This window comes from Aythya ferina (assembly GCF_964211825.1).
Source record: "Aythya ferina genome assembly, chromosome: 3".
Classification (NCBI taxonomy): Eukaryota; Metazoa; Chordata; class Aves; order Anseriformes; family Anatidae; genus Aythya; species Aythya ferina.
Window position 1 is genome coordinate 10162583 of NC_140298.1, and position 16669 is coordinate 10179251.

The window sequence follows — 16669 nt, forward strand, 5'->3', positions numbered from 1 at the left end:
GGGGATGCTGCTGGCATCTGGAAGTGAGTATAAACTTGGGTTTGGGATCTGGGTGGCTTTTGTGTTTGGTTTTGGGGAGAAAGAAAATAGTTTTTAATCCATGAGAAGAGGTTACATTGCAACTTCATGCCGTGAAACCCTACATTTTCTTCTCAAGTTGCTCACTTCACTGTTTGGAAGAGGACACAGCTCCCACGTTACCAGTAATAGTAATAAAATTCCTTAAACACATCGGTTCTAACAGCAGCTCCTGGGACATCTTCCTGGTGATTTCCTTCTGATGCGACCTGCTGCTATTTACATTAAGAATCTCTGACTGCTTGAAAAATGGATCAATATTGCAGCACTCCAGTAGCATTTGGATTTCTTCTTTTGCTTCCTGGCCTGTTGTGGTTTTGTTTTGTTTTGTTTTGTTTTAATATTCCTAGGGAAATCCCATCCAGCCTGGCAATGGTCTCTAAGGCGCTGCCCTTTAGTAGCTGCCACCCATCCAATCAAAGCAGGGCAGAAGCTGCCAAGCTCTAGTGCTTCTTTGCTTTATTCCTCGAAGAATGTCCCTGCCTCCTCTTTCTTGGATGTTTTCTGTATAAACATTTGTGACTCTGTCTCACTGTTAGCCAAGATCATGTTTGCTTGCAATTAGTGGAGCTTTTGAACAGATTTGGGCCAGTGCTACACAGTTCAATAATCACCACTTTTCCACTCTTTTCTAGTAATTCTTTTGTGATGGGCAAATATATTTCACAACATAATAATGTCCCTTGGCAGGTTTGATCTCATTCTCATAATGCGAATGTTTATAGACAATGGACTCAATATGCCAGTTAAAACAGATTTTGATTTTGCTTATCTACAGCCAAAGTTCTTGGCCCCTGGTGCACAACCAAACCATGTGTAAAAAGGTATTCGGCTCGGAATGAGATCACTAACATCTGTTGCTGCACATAACATTTAATCTTCAAGCACCATCAACAACAACAAAAAGCAGTCAGTTCAAATTCAGAAATGTAGAAACATGGGCACTGTGAGACAGAGCTTTGATTCCTCTTAATTGCTGCCATGCCTTGTGGACACTGTGGTGCTCTCCTTGCAGGTATGGTAGTCCTGTCCTCAGGAGTCCCAGAGGTTTGCACCAGGGGAGCAAAAAAAAATGCTTTCTGAGAGGAGGAGCCCAAAAGGCAGCCACTCCCCAGCTGTCCTAGCCCCTGGCAGTTGTGGTCTTGCTGAAAGGAGGTGCCAAAGGGTGGTAAATGTGAGAGATGTTAAGCAGTCGAGAGGGTTTGCTAATATTCTCATAACTGAACATAATGACTGTACTAAAGCTGCTATGTGCCAGTCACCTTTGGGTGGCTAAAATGGTGAGATTAATCACTGTAGAAATCTCTCCTGACCTGTATAATTTTCTACCTTCTAAACAGTTGTTCTCCAAGAGCGTCTGATCTCAAGACAAACAACAATCTGCAAGCTGTTGAACAACTCTTCACCATTTGTTTCTTGTGCTAGTGTGCCAGCTACTGTTCCCAAGTTACTACAGTGCTTTTTCTAAGCAGACTGGACAATAACTGCATTGCAAGGTGATCCAGTTTCTGAAGACCAAAACAAACAAGTACGGTGTTTTAAGATACCATCTGCATGGACCTTTCCCTGCAGAGCTGGCAGATGCCACTCTGTGTGAGTGACATCTTACCCACTCCAGCCATTAATCTTGTAACCCAGTGCAGAAACCATCAGAAGCCTCGGTTAATGTGCTCTGCTTGGAAAAAGGAGATGACATGCTCTCAGTTTTTCCATCCATGTTATGCTGCAGTATTGTTTGGAAGAAGGCTCAGGTGTGTTCTCTGTACTGTTAATGGCTTCACTGTCTGCACTGCAATTTGTCAGAGTACCCACAAAGACAATTTCCTACCCCTTCCCACCATGTTACATCCCTATACTGGCAGCAATCAGATTCTTAAATCACCTGCTGTAACTACCTTTTGTTGTTATTGCTCAGGGGTGGAGGGGAAGACAATTTCTCCAGTAATTCTACCTGAGGACTAAATTGCAAGAGCACAGAAGGTCTTCATATCACTCAGAGGTGCTTAAGTTTTCTAGTCCTTCATGGTACTAACTGCTCTCTGAAGGCGTCTCACTGCAAAATCTCATCACTATCCAACCATTCACCACAGAAGCAGGTTAATGTTGTTGATTTGGAAAGGAGGGCCTAGGTTGTCTTTGTGTAAATAGCTGCTTAACTCCTGCACCTTGCTTCAGTTGCATCTTCACCAAATCTGGCGTTCGGAGGCATTAAAACTTTTAAAGGTAGTTACTGATATATGTAATTGTATTTTGCTTTTGATCCTTGCCTTTAGCCATTGTCTGCAATGCTGTTTGGCTTGTGCTCCAACCTATGAAGTAATAAGTTATCTTAATTTTGGGAAACCTTTGTAGATGGAGCAGCATCCCATATTTGTGTTGGAGCTCGTAAGTACTGTGCCTGTTTCTAACTTCTGCTGATACGCAGACATTGCTCTGATCTTTATAATAAAAGTAACTCCTAATTATTCTGGTTGCTCTTGATAATCTGCAAATGCAATTTTGAACCTCTTCTTCATCTTGGTGTTCCTGAGAGACAGCATAAAGGCACAGTTTTCAAACTACCCTGAAGAACAGGAATTATAAGCTATTCCTACAGGTGTCCCTTCTGGATCAGGATCTAAATGAAGTATCTATGCTTTATATAACTTTCAAAATGTTTGGAACCAACCCTGGAGCTTTTTCAGAAAGCTTATACAGAATGCTGCTTCTAGATCTATGTATCTCTTATATTCATAGATGGCAGATGGTCTTGGCTTATTCACAGGTTCTGTCCAATGCACCTGGAGTCTGATAGTGCTTGATAATCTCAGCAATCTGAATGACACCAGTGTGTAGTCATGAATTCTTGATAATGTTGATGAAACCTCACATTTTCTCTTTACTGCTTTTCTTAACCATAAGAAATCTCTCACATCATTCACTGAATGCTCTCACAGACATACATTTGTTGTGCTTCTCTGGTATGGGCGTTGAGGCTATGTTTTTTTAAATACAGGGGAAAAATACCATGACAATGTAAGGGGAATAACATGAGATATCAACGAACTAAGGTAAATTAAGATTTAATGTTATGGCATATTAGTTATATTGTTCTTGTCTACTAGAGCTACAGCTCTGAGTCCTCGAGGAAGGAAAGGTTTATTGAATTATTCTCTTGTATGACGTTGTTGTTGTAATTGTACCTGCTGGTTTGGTGCTGTGAAGTTCCTGATCTCCTTGATTGCTCTGATTTTTTTTATTGACTCTTAGTTTTCACTGGAAGTTCATCATCATCTTGCACGGGTGAAGCGTATGTTGCATCAAATGGAAATCTGGGTCTCATGTTCTTTCCAGGAGTCATGGTTAACGAACCTGCACCAAGACTTCCTGTGATTTGCATACAGTACCTTTTGTTATGCCCTAATGTTCCTTGCAGTGAAATATGTTTGTCATACAGTCCTAAACATACAAATTGGCCCAGTCTTTCCAAGTAATTTGCATGCCAAAGGATTCAGTTATGGCTCTGAATGAGCCTAGGCCACAATGCTGTGAGACAGGCTTATTTGACAGAAATTCTAGAGTGTTTGGCACATTGTATTTGCCAGTGTGAGGAATAAAATGCAGTCCTGGAAAGAGGATTGTCATGCAGATGACTCACTGCAATCAAACACTTTGAGAAAATATGGTCTCTAAATGTTATGTCTACACATAATTAACTGTATTTATTATAGGACCTATAGAAATACAGAAACTGTGAAGTTTAGGGAAAATTAAGTTAGGTTTTCAAAACAAGCACTGGCTGCCCAGTGCTTGTTTTTTGGGAGAAAAAAAAAAAAAAAAAAAAAGGCAATTTCTTTGCCAAGTAAACTGAAACATGCTAAAATGCAAATGTTGATGCATTTCGACAAAGAAATTCAATCGCTGAATGCAAACTTTGTCTTCAAAAATTGAAATGTTGAAAACATCCAGCTTTCAAACTGAAAAGTAGGATCATATATACACAATCTTTATTTAATCAGCAGCTTTGACATTTTTATGTTAAAATTTTCTCCAGAAATTGTATTTTTCCCCCCTGCAATATGCCCAATTTACACACAGTATACTTACACGCAAATAGACGCACTTAGGGTAGAGCTGACAGTTTTAGTTCCAGATGTGGCTATATGTGTATATACATGTGCTATATATAATATACATAGTAAATATTGATTTTTTTTCCATTTTCATTACTAATGCCTCAAAATTGAACACAGTGTTTGAGTGTACTTGTATAAGAATTGATATCACTAGAGACATGACTGCACGTGCTCTTTATCCGGAGGGCAGGACAAGGTTCAGTAATCAAACAAATTTCTGAATGAAAATATTATGATTTTCGGTGCAGTGGATGCATGATAAACAAAATCAAGCAGTGCCTTATGCTGATAGAGTAGGACATACGTTCCTTCTGTAAGCAGTTTGACTGGTTGTTAACGGCACAAGACAAAAGACTAAAAGGAAATGGATGTACTCTCTCTTTACAGTGGGGTGGTTAACTGAGGGGCAAATCCTCTGCTGGACAACAGAAATAATGCCTTTATGAGGAGGTATTAGGAAACAATTTTTCTCTGCAAAAGCTAGTGTTTGTCATACAGAACAGAGAAAACAGATTGAGTAGTCAGAAGATTAGTAACCTCAGGCTAATTGACACTGCAAATCACAATCAGTTTAAACTTCAGGTCTTGGAAACGCTGTCTGAAGACTGGCACCAAGAGCCAGTGGTAGGCTGGCATTCTTTTTCCTCACCAGAATGATGATACCTTCTATCAGCAACGTGGAGGTTGCAGTGACACTGGGTGTCCATGCGACAGGCAGAGAAGAACCCAGGACAGCATGGTGCTGCTAGCCAGCCAGCCTGGCCCCGCGGGCACAAGGACAGCAAGAAACCTTCAGCTTGGTCGGGAGGATGTTAGCACAGCACTGAGCCTAAGTTCACAGGGAACCTCGCCAAGCACCTTTTGGCTCCCTCCTAGAGGAATGGTGTGCAGGAGCCAAGACAGGGAAGCCCTGAGGAAGAGCCATGGCCAAAACTGTAGAAATCACATCTAGGTCTGAATAGAGCACTTAACTGACCAAATTTGGATTGTCACCAATTGCTTCTATTTAATGAGACCCTGTGGAAACCAGGACCGTAAACTTCCGAAAGGGGGAGCAGAACGTCTAGGTCGGTGCTTAACCAACTAGAGTAATCAGTTGTGTGCGAGACGCTTTGGGGGATAGCTGCTTTTCAGTTCATGGAAAGAACGAGGTGTCGTTTCATTTTATTTTATTTTTTTTTAGGGTTGTAAGTTTGTAACTAATTTTTGTCTCTCCTTGCCAGTGTAACGGTTTGAATGTTAATTTAATTTTGCAGAATATCATTTATGTAAATGTAATTAGAAGGGAAACATGATCGGGAGATGCACAGCACCAAAGAAAATTTATTACTCCAAGGGGTATTGCTCTAATCATTCAACTGCAGTATTGAGTTTCCCCAGATTTAATCTAAAAGCAATAAATTACAAAAGGCTAATGTCCTGCCCAACAAAAAGCTGTCATGAACCCAAGTTTCTGTGGGGAAAAAATTCAACTTCATTTCAGCAACAGGCTCTCCTCGTTTACACATTCCTTTTATGATTCCAGTCAAGTCAAAGTAAAATGAATACAAATGTGAGAGTTCGAACACTTTCCCTGAATATGTATGTGTGTCTGTTGGTGATTGTAATAATCAGCAATCCCAAACACTGGGACTCCTCTATCTCTGGCAGAATTAGGAATGCGGTCCCGCAAAGATACAACTGCAAATTCTTCTCCCCACCTTAGCCTGACCCTGTGATTTAAGGGAAGGCAAACTCGAGTCTGATTAATTCCAGTGTCCATATGAAAGTCTGTTGCTAATGTACTGTAGTTTTTGTTCTCCTGCCGACAAAATGAATGAGAAGAAACTCTCCGTGTGCCTGAGTGGTAGGGACTGCAACCTGTGTACTCCATGGAAAGCCCTGCCTGCGCGGGTAGTTGCTGTGTTGGTGGTGCTGGCCTGCGTTTACTAAAGAGATGCTTTAGGAAAGGGGAATGAAAAACAAATGGATAATCAAATCAGATAGTGTGGTTACTTCTCGAAGCCCAAACGTGAGCTTTCTTGGCAGTTCTGCTGTTCAAGGAGCATCTCTCCACTTGAAAAAACCTACCATGAAACTTTGTCAGCAAATAAACAACAGCTAGGCAAAATAAGAATGTGAAATGCCTGCCTAATGTGTATGCTAAAACACTGTTAAGTGTTGGGGTTTTGCGGTGCAATTTAGAATGAAGGCTGATGCCAACATTACACTTCTGTAAGAAGGGGAGTAATTAGTACAGGAAATAGGTTTCTTATGTTTTATTTAGCCAAATTCATCTCTGGTTTAACTCTGCTGTAGCCTGGATTGCATTTGTTCTTATTTCCCAGTGTTCCTCTGCACAGTTCTTTCTAACATGACCTTTAATTCATTGTGATTGTCTTTTATTTTAGGTAAGGGCCATAGTTCCTCTGTCAATTTGTTAGTATCAATTATGTTGTAAGCCCGGGTTTCTTGGCTCGCAAGATGAAACCCGTCAGATTTGCAACAAGTTCTTACAAAGTGCAAATTGGCAGGTTTACAGATTCCCACAGCTGTGCATGGGACAAGGGGAGAAATGTGGGGCTGCAGAGTCAAAGGCACGGAGAAACAGAACTGGGAGAGGACTGGGGAAAAATGCAAGGAGCAGAGAAAAGCAACGTCAGTGTTAGAGGCAGGGGGGCAGGGGCTCAACAATATAACTCGTGTCCTTGGGGAGGAAGAACTCTTCTTACAGGGCTGCTTCCACATGGCGGGTACTTTGTGTAGCAAAGTTTTTCCCAAGTTCTGTTTCATTTCAGCCAACCCAAAGATAAACTGAAAGGAGGAAAAAAAGATAATAAATTCATAACAACATACATACTGCATCAGCTTTTGGTCTGCGGGGTTCTGGTGTAAAGCTGTTCTAGCTGTAATTTCCACCCACAGGCGTTTAGGGAGGTACAGATGTGTGCAACAGAACATAGGACAAACTACCATGGGTACACTTAATTAACTGCGAACACATACAGTTCTAATCACCTCGTACTCAATCAAATATGTAAGCACAGCCCAGATCATGACAACCTGAACAGAGTCAGGCCTCTACTGTGTGGCTGCATGGAGGGTCTCTCTCAGCTCAGCCTGGTTTCGTGGCTTTTTGCAAGCCAATCAGTAGAGAACACCAAAACCACAGAGCAGTGTTGGAGAAGGTCTTACCTTGGTGATCTATGGTGTACATTGATTGAAAGGTGTAGTGCTAAGAGACCTAAGATGTATTTTTTCATTTCACAAGACATAATTGCTCTAGCTGTGAAATAATGCTTTGGATTTTTTATCTCCCCGCTTTTTTTTTTTTTTTTTTTAACTTAATGCACAAAAGGGAATCCTACATCATGGAAAATATTTTCTGCTCCAAATGAAGATGACTGTTCTAAAATTCCTTCAGATGCACACATGAAGATTTTATTAGTCAAAGAAGTCTTCCAAGATCATCTTCATTTACTAGAATTCCTGTGTTACTCATTCCAATGAGATTTATAATTATAAACTGGTAATTAAAGAGAATTCACTATGTAATTCCATAGGAATTCCACTGTGATCTGACATTAATTAACAACCAATTATAAATTATAATATATCTGAAGAAAAACCACCAGTGTCTGTATTCCTTCTTTCAGTTACAATGAAATGTTAGAAGGAATTTTGCTTTCATGAGCTGAGCCGTGTTGCAGATTGAACGTTATTGCCGTGTGTTATGGGTGTGTTTCCACAATGCAGCAACTACATGGATGGGCAGGCTCGACCTACTAAGGATGTGAAAGAATTTTTATCCTCGTCTCTCTTGTAAGAGGCATCTGTCTCACAGGATTCCAACCTTCTGTCTGTTGACAAGCGTGCACGCTTTAACGCTTAGATTTTATCTGACTTGTTATGTAAATTAGACTGATGTGATGCATTGCTTGTATGTCTGATGCAAGCTCTCTTTGGCTTGAAAGTGTATTTTCAAAAATTAAAGACAAAAAGAGAAAAATAGTAACCAACTCCAATGAGAATCTCTTTGGAACAGAGAAGACATGATACCAGGTTAAGGGTGTAAACACAATTCTGGCATTATTTGGCCACCTGCATTAAAGATCTGATATGTAATGGACTTTGTATTTCCCCCAGATCTGGCAGGTATAGTGCTGTCTAGGGAAATATGGGTAATAAAATACCTGGTACATGTGGATAATCAATACCAAACCTCTCTCTTTCAGTTTTATTTTTTTTCATTTTTTTATTCCTTTTGTGTGTATTGTTTTGTTTTGTTTTGTTTGGACAGCTCAGCTCAGTAATCACCATTAAGGTGTTTAGGAAGTTTGGGGAAGTGGGGTAATACTAAATTTCATAACGTGCAAATCAATGTAGAAAACAAGACCCATGAAAGAAGACAACAGATTATTTTTGCATCGATGAAGTCATGAAGTAAGTTTTCAAAGCCTTGCCCTGCAGATTAATTTCCACCATCTCCATTAAACTTAATGAAAATCACATGTGTGTTTCTGAGCATTTCTTACTATGCTTCTCCCTTACCTCTTTGCAGTTCTTCCCTGGACCTTCCATATCTCCCCTGAAATGTGGTATCTGATCTGGTCAAAGTTAGTAAGTAATAGAGTGAAGTGTGGCCCTTGTGGTCACCTCTACACCCAGCTTTCATTATAGAGCATCACTGGCCTGAGCAAAAAGTAATTCGGGAAAATAACAGTGTGGCCTGTTTCAGTTGCCTATATCAGTGTAACTTGCTGCTCAAAAACACGTATGTCTAGTAGTAAGCTACCCTTCTGATACACTTTATAAACATGGTAGTGTGGCTGAACCAAAGTCCAACATTTATGTTTCTATTGCTAAGGTCAATTTATTTATGTATTTATGTATTTATTTATTTATTGGGGGGTTGTTTGTTTTTTTCAGGAGAGTATTCTACTTTTGGTGATGTCTGAAATTGAACTCATTCCTTGAGCAAGAAGGTACATTTTGGGCCTGCTGCTGACTGTTCATGCAAAAGCACTGTCCTTGCAGTCTTTAATGTTTTTCTGAGTCAGCATAGGTGCATGGATTTACCACATTTTTCCTTCTGTTGTAATTTTCTGCCATTTTTACAATCTGTACCAGCACTGATCAACTGGAGCAATCCTCTTACTTAAACCTGAACAAATCTGCAATCCATTGAATCCATTGACAGTCTTGACCAAGAGATAGGGCTGCATGTTTTTTTCTTGTTAATGTGAACATACCTGTTCTCATATAAAATACATGTAGATATGGTTTCAGCTGGGAAATTCCCATAAAAATCTCATCCTGTTATACTGCATCTGATTTGTTATCAGAGCATCTCTGAATAGCTTTGCCAGTTAGCTGGAGTTGTGTTACCGACAGCAAGGAACAAAATGTAGCTTTGATGTATGCAAATACTATAAACTTACTGGATAAACTCAGCTTCAGCAGTGAATCAGCCTAGCCCTATTGGACCCAGAGAGTATACATAAACTAAACTTGCTGCTTTTACTTGTAACTATCCCTAGAAGGGATTAAGCTTTTAAGATCTGGCTACATGAATTTCAGATACTAATATGCTCTTCTGGTTCTGTGCCTGAATAAGATTTAGTGGAATTTGGAGAGCAGCTGGACACTAAAGCTTTAGGAGATCCAGCGTCAAAGCAGGGCTCGTAGTAACCAACATCCTGTCAGCAAATCCAAATGTTCTATATTTAACCTACTATTAAAATTATGTTTTGTTATTTTTGTCTACCTTCAGCTAAAAAGTTTGTTTTCTGTAAGATTAGAGAGCAAGGCAAGTTCAGTTAAGGCTATAAAATTTATCTCACTGCTTTCTTTTTAGCTTGCTGTTGATCTCATGGCAGCTGAAAGGGCAAATGGGAAAGATAGGTATTATATTTCAAAGGGAAAGTTATGAAAGTCTAAACTGCATCCAAAGTATATTTTACTCCTAATAATGAGAACTGGATGAACAGCGTTTAAAAAAATATGAACCTGCCCCAACTACATTGGTTCAGAACTCACTGATCTAATGCAGTTTTCCAAAGAATAATTGATATTATATAATCATAACTGGCAGTTTATGTCATGAAAGTGACACTTGACACTTTGCTGCTAACCAGTTTAACATCATCAATTAAAACATCACTTGTGTAATGACATTTTAGTAACCAGTTTGATACCATAAATTATGACATCACCTTCTTTTATGGCATCAGGGTTGAATAAAAGGTTTTCTTTAGAAAAAAAAAAAAAAAAGGAAAAGGGAAAAAAGGAGGAAACCTTAACATTGTCCCTCATTTTGTGCTCATAAAAGGAGTGTATGTTCTAGCCCCCTAGTCACTGTCCTCATGGGGGGGAACTGAGAACTGCAAACAAGTGTGACATAAACAATTGAAAAGAACGTGCTTTGGTTTAGCATAGACAATCTCCCAGTAGACAGTAGTGTCCTTTGTATAACACCAATGGAAAACATCCAGAAATGGAGGAGGAAGTATGCGTGTACTCATGGAACCTGAGGAACTCAATTACAGTGCAGTAATACTTACTGAGATGTGGTGTGAAAGGTCAAGACTGTGTCATTACCCACCAGTGGGTGTTCTTTTTCTTCATGGTCAACGACTTTAAAGTAATCCTTTCTCTCTTATTCTTCCCTGAATGGTCAAATTTTGGTGCTGGAGTCTGGTACTTTACATCTCGGACCCTTGTTGACACTGGATTCCATTATGCCTGCTGGTGGTTTGAGTCATGATTTGGCACATGGGTCCATCTATTTGTACTGATTTAGCCTTGTGGGACCATATATGAGCTGGACATGAATTAAGTTTGGAGGAGTCTCAATTAAAGAAAGGTCTCTATGAACGTGTGTCTTTATAGGATTAATTGTGAAGACCCAAATACTCAAAGTATATTGTGTCTTTTCAGAGCTGGCTTTCTAAAGGTACATAAAATCAGCTTCCTTCTCTTCCTACCAAGGTCAATAAAAGTGTTATTGGTGACCACAGTCACAAGCAGAACAAGTCATAATTAAGCATTTTCAAAATTATTCCTGCATATTTTTTTCACTTGAAACTGAATCATTGCCATATTAAGCTGTGCAGAACTCCATTGAGACTCTACCCTGAGATAATGTCCAGTATGTCTTCTAACGCTATGCAGAAACTTAACCTTGTACACGCAGACGGTCCCTGTGAATTCATGTGTTTCTCCCATGGCATGCCTTCATAGCAGGTCCTTGGTTTGCAAAGTGCGGAAAAGGGAGATAATCCTAGATAGGAAGTCAAACTCATATTTTAAAAACTGAGCAACTGTTGCTTATATATGGGGAGATAAGCATTTCCCTGAATAATATGCAGAGTAATTTCCCTTACTATGCAGAGTAATTCCCAGACTGTAAATCAAGGATATGACAAATGGGTGCCACATGCCATCTGGGCAACTGTTCTGTCCTTGATGAAGTGCTCAGTGTTCAAGAGATGTCCCAATACCGGTGAGAAGGTGGTAAGTCAGTATGTATGAAAACACTTCTTAAATTACAGACAAAATTTTAGGCAAATCCATGTAAATTGTCAGTGCATATCTTAGTGGTCTCCTGAGGATGCTGTGAATTACCTACTCTCTTTTCTCAAGATTTTTTCAAAAGTTTTTTTTCCTCCATGAATATTTATGTCGATGCCTCATTTGCTGACTGAATTTCCACTCTGCTGGAATTATGCTTCCCCATAGTGCACCCAGGAAAGGTGAGCCGTTAGAGGTGAGGAAAAGAGATTCCATGACCTTTAGGAAATAGCAAGTGGCACTAGATAAAATGTATTCTGTGAGGGGTTACTTATGGATTGGTTGGACATAATTACCAAAAAATTATTATCTCTCTGAAACAATTAACTTCTGGTAGATCAGACTCCAAATCTCCAGAAGCTCTGAACTTTTGCAAATGGGCTTTGCCTATTGCCACTCTTAGGCAATGAGTAATTCTTACAATAGGCATGGGTGATAGATACCACATATTTCTAGTTATGAGTATGGACTTATTTACAGCTGGCATTTTTTTTAAAGTAAGTTGTAAATGTAAAGGTGCTAGATTCAATGCTTATGAATGTGTTTCCTTGGTGATAAAGCTTTCACTAAGCACGTTATCTATCTGTGCTATCTTATATGCAGACAAGAGATGATTCACACTATATGTTATAGGTCTTGTGCTTTAAAATTGAATCCTCTATTGACTTATGGCTGAGAAACATAGAAATCAAATCCACAGCTGGTTCTTCTTAAAAGTGAAGTTTTGGCAAAAGCGATGAAGGCTTTAATGCATTACAAAAGTGTGCATTTTTTAAAGTTGTTTCACTTCCTATTTTCTCTCTGCAAAACTCCCTGAAGTTAGGAGGGCTCTTGTGTTTCATCTTGCAGTTTCAGCAGAACATAGCCTTTATTTAGCATGCACCATTACTGCCTATTAAATGCAATGAGGATGTTAGCTCATGGGGGCACACAGATTAAATAAATAAACGCATAGAATGAAATCTCTGGCACAAAGCAGAGATTTTTCTAATGATGAAACAGTTGTAGTCAGAAATCTCTTCAGTGGAAAAATAGAATTGTTTTTGGAAAAGTTAAGATGGGACAAAAAGAATCAGCAAAACCCTCCTTGTCCTGACAAATTTCTTCTATCATGAGAGTGAGAAATGCTGGCCCTGTTGAAGTCAAGGGGAGTTTTACCATTCTTTCCACTTAACCTTAATTTGTAAGTAAAATAAGGGAGAGTTGGCCTGTTGTATGTCTGCAGGTAGTCTGTTTTTGCTTTATTCTGGCCTTTGGTAAAATGATGCTCTTGCTTGTCATCAGCTCTAGCACTCAGGAGCTTACAGTGGTTGTAACACAGAAGAACAGGTAGGTGCAAAAGATGCAAAGTGAAAGCAGACCTGCTACCAGCGAGAAACTGCTGATGACAAAAGTGTCATCCCAGTACACATTACACATTAGGGTTCAAGAACTATAAATGGCATGGGGTTATGTGCATTAATTGCATCATAAAGTAGAGGGGCCCCAAAGGAGGTCTGGTCTCAGCTGTGCTATGACTGGGACAACCAATTAATGAGAGATCTTACAATCTCATTAGGCAGGACAGAAATAGAGAGTATTAATCTCCCATTCTCTGTGTCTGAGACTTGAGCTCAAATACGCAGACTGTTTGCACAAACAATCCATCGAGCAGAGAGGAATGGATCTGACTTTTCCCAAGGCCTACTTCCAGTTTCAGGGACTGACTTTTCTTCCTTCACTGTTTCCACTGGCATAAGCTCTGCAGTGCTCATCATTGTGCAGAAGTCATCAAAGACTTGTTTAGATTTGCTTTTCATCTCTGAATCCAACTTCTGTTTCTAGGTTTTATGATTTTGACAGCTGCCGTGTCATACGATAAACTGTGAGCTGTTCTATTCCCAATGATCTCTTAATTTAAGTTCATTCCATTACTCATTGCTGTCCTTGCACATACTAAACTGTCCTATATGTTAAACTCTTAAGTGCATTTTTTTTTAAGAATGTAATTGTTGGGGATTCAGAACCAGGTCAAGTGGCATGGTGTTTCTGAAGCAGAGTGGAGAGGGACATTCTGCCTCATGAATGCAAGTCCTGTAGGACTGATTTGGAGAAATTTGTTCATTACTGGGTGGATGTGAGTGGAAATGTAAGGTTCTTGGAAGGATGTCAGCCACTGAGTGGACTAACACCCCACAGATGGCTCAGTTAGAGGCCAAAGAGAGGAAGAAGATACAGTGCCGTCTATAGCCTGTATTGCTGCTTTTGGATTTGGTGCCATCGTTGACTTGGCTTTATAACAGCTTCTGCTGGAGCTGGTGCCTAGATCCCGCTTTTGGTGTTGTTTTGTCTTCTCTTTTATTGTTTTGTCCCAGTGTGTCTTTGTAAATGTCAAGAAATGGAATAGGCTCCACTTTGTTGATAGTTCAGGGAACAGAAAGGTTTTCTATCCTCCAGCTCTTGATTGGCCTTGAAATTTGCATTAATTAATAGAATAATTAGATTCTCACTCCAATCACCCACTCTGTCTATTCTGCTTAAATATACTACCTCCAAACATAATAAATCTGAAAAAATGTGCGTATTATTTTTCTTTCTAAATCAAGTCCAAAAAAAATGAACCAGCAGTATAGTTCCACTACAGCAAATGTTGGTTTTGCTGCCTACTTTTTGCCCCTTGTTTCTTATTCCCCTTTGTTTTTCTGCACATCTCCAGGATACATAAACTCCCTGTCACTCTCAGAGCTCTTCCCAACTACGCAGCTGCCTGACAAAGAATACATGGTAAAATTCCTACCACTACCCATTCCTTATGCTCAGACAAGTGGTTGTCCAGGATCTACAAATGTGATTTGCTTGCCTAGATTTTACCCATTCCATGAAGAAGTCTGCAGTTATACAGGAAACAACACAAACCAAACCAGCTGTCCTCTAACCTGGGGAATTCCTGTAGAACAACTCCCATAGAAAATTCCTGCATCAGAACAATCAAATACAAAAATACAAACAATCAAAGATTTGGAAAATTGTGGTTTTACCTAAACTTTGGATGGATAATGCATGCAATTCCTAGAGAGCAGTATCCTTGAAAACTACCTGAAAATGGAGTGAGGTAAAAATTACTGTTTTTCCTATCCCACCCTTGTCCTAAGTATATTACTGAATAATACTACTAATAAAGGATAAAAAGATTTTTCAGCTTCCTATTAGTAGTTTAAGATGGAACATCCTTGTGAGAGCAGGAAAATGAGTTTGAAGGAGGCATGTCCCACCTCATTTTGCTTTGCCATGTTTAGAAAGGTGTGGCAACTGAAACATTATTGTCAATACTTTCAGTTTTGCCAACATTGCCATATTTATACTCGATTGCAAAACTGATAAATTTCCTAGCTAAATAAGTATTTTCATTAGTATTATTTCCTTCCTCCAAGTTGAAGCATTTTAGAAAAAGTTACAGACAAATAAAATAATAAAATAAAACAAGATTATATATATATATATTTTTTTTTCCTGCTATAATGTTTCACAGTTGACAATTTTAGTTTACTGACAATAAAGTTGTTTAGTAAATACCCTTAATTTCTTTTCCAACCAGAGCCAAACTCATCTTTCAAGCTAATTCCTCCTTACAGTTATGATGTGATATTTCATACCTACAATATCTGTTTCTTAGAACCTTATTATGAGCTAGAGATTATGAACAAGTTACGTTCAAGAATATAATCTATTTTTAAGGTTCTTCCTTGTCATTCCCCATTTTTCAGACCCATTTCAAGTATCTTCTAAGCACACCTGAAACTGCACCAGACCCCAGAGGACAAAGGCAGGTACACAGGTGTTGCAAATACCTGACCATCCCACTAACAAGTGGGTTTGCAAGGAGCATTGTGAACAACAACTTTGACTTTAAAGGATGCTGCTGCTCTGGTACTGGTGGTGGTGTAGACAAGGGAACATTTTGTCATTATTTATGAATATCTGTTGGGCTTGCATGGCTTTTCAATGGTTGATGTATCAACCTTTCACTAAGCAAAAGATAGATAAGCTAATAGATACATCAGTTAAACCAAGTCAAGCTTAAGTGTCCTGGATAATAAAGCTTTGCATAAACTCTATCTAATTTAAGCAATTTCAGGAAAAAAAAAAAAAAAAAAAAAAAAAAAGCATAACAGGTAGCCAATCTGGGATAAAAGGATTTTTATTTCAGTACTTTGTTCCTCATAGCATCCTTCACAGACACTGTAACATTATTTTAGTCTTTAGAAAAATATCTAACAACATGATTGTCTCACACCAGGCATGATCCCAGTGGAAATTAAAATTGCATGCATTTTCTCATCACTCTTTATTTAACAACTGGGAGACTTTTAATATTTGAAACTCAGCAAGAAAATTGTCTTGAAACACAGAGATTCCTTTGGGGTAATTTCACTTCTGCTTTCTGAGAACTTTAGCTGAGCAATTTTTTCACAGTAATACAGATCTATGGATTGTATGATTGTTTAGAGGACTTTCTGTATGTGCTTCTCACCTAACACATAAGGAAAAGTAACAAAAAACATTCAAATAAAATCACTTGAGTTAGCTAGCCTTAGTAATGAAGTAATGAAGATGCCTTGTTTCACTTTTTTTTTTTTTTTCATAGTTCCTTTTAAGCCCCGTATCATTGGCTTTGCAAGTAAACATAAAAGTCACTGCATTCCTGTATGAAAGGCAGTGCAATTGTGACACTTCTTGAATTTTCACAATAACGTCAAACAAAAGAAGGTGAAAGAATAAACAAAACTCTGCTAGGAATATTTGGTGGCTAGAACGAGTGAAGGCAGGAAAAATACTTTAATACCAACTAAGATTACAACATCTCATCCGGAGCTATGTTTGTTGGAAAGAGCAAAAGTTGTTTCTAAGAACAAAAGACATCAGAGAAAAATATCCAGACTTCTGCT

General features: G+C 38.9%; 1 long non-coding RNA gene across 5 annotated transcripts in view; it reads left to right on the top strand.

Annotated features, from left to right (window-relative positions):
* The window catches only part of LOC311434716, a 277684-nt gene that overhangs the window by 172570 nt on the left and 88445 nt on the right, over nt 1–16669 (top strand). Inside the window, exon 4 of one of the 5 annotated variants that reach the window (XR_014691670.1) lies at nt 1419–2543. The exons of the other annotated variants lie outside the window; for them this stretch is intronic. This is a non-coding gene — a long non-coding RNA (uncharacterized lncRNA). Of the gene's footprint in view, nt 1–1418; nt 2544–16669 lie in introns of those variants that run through there. 5 annotated transcript variants of the gene reach the window in all.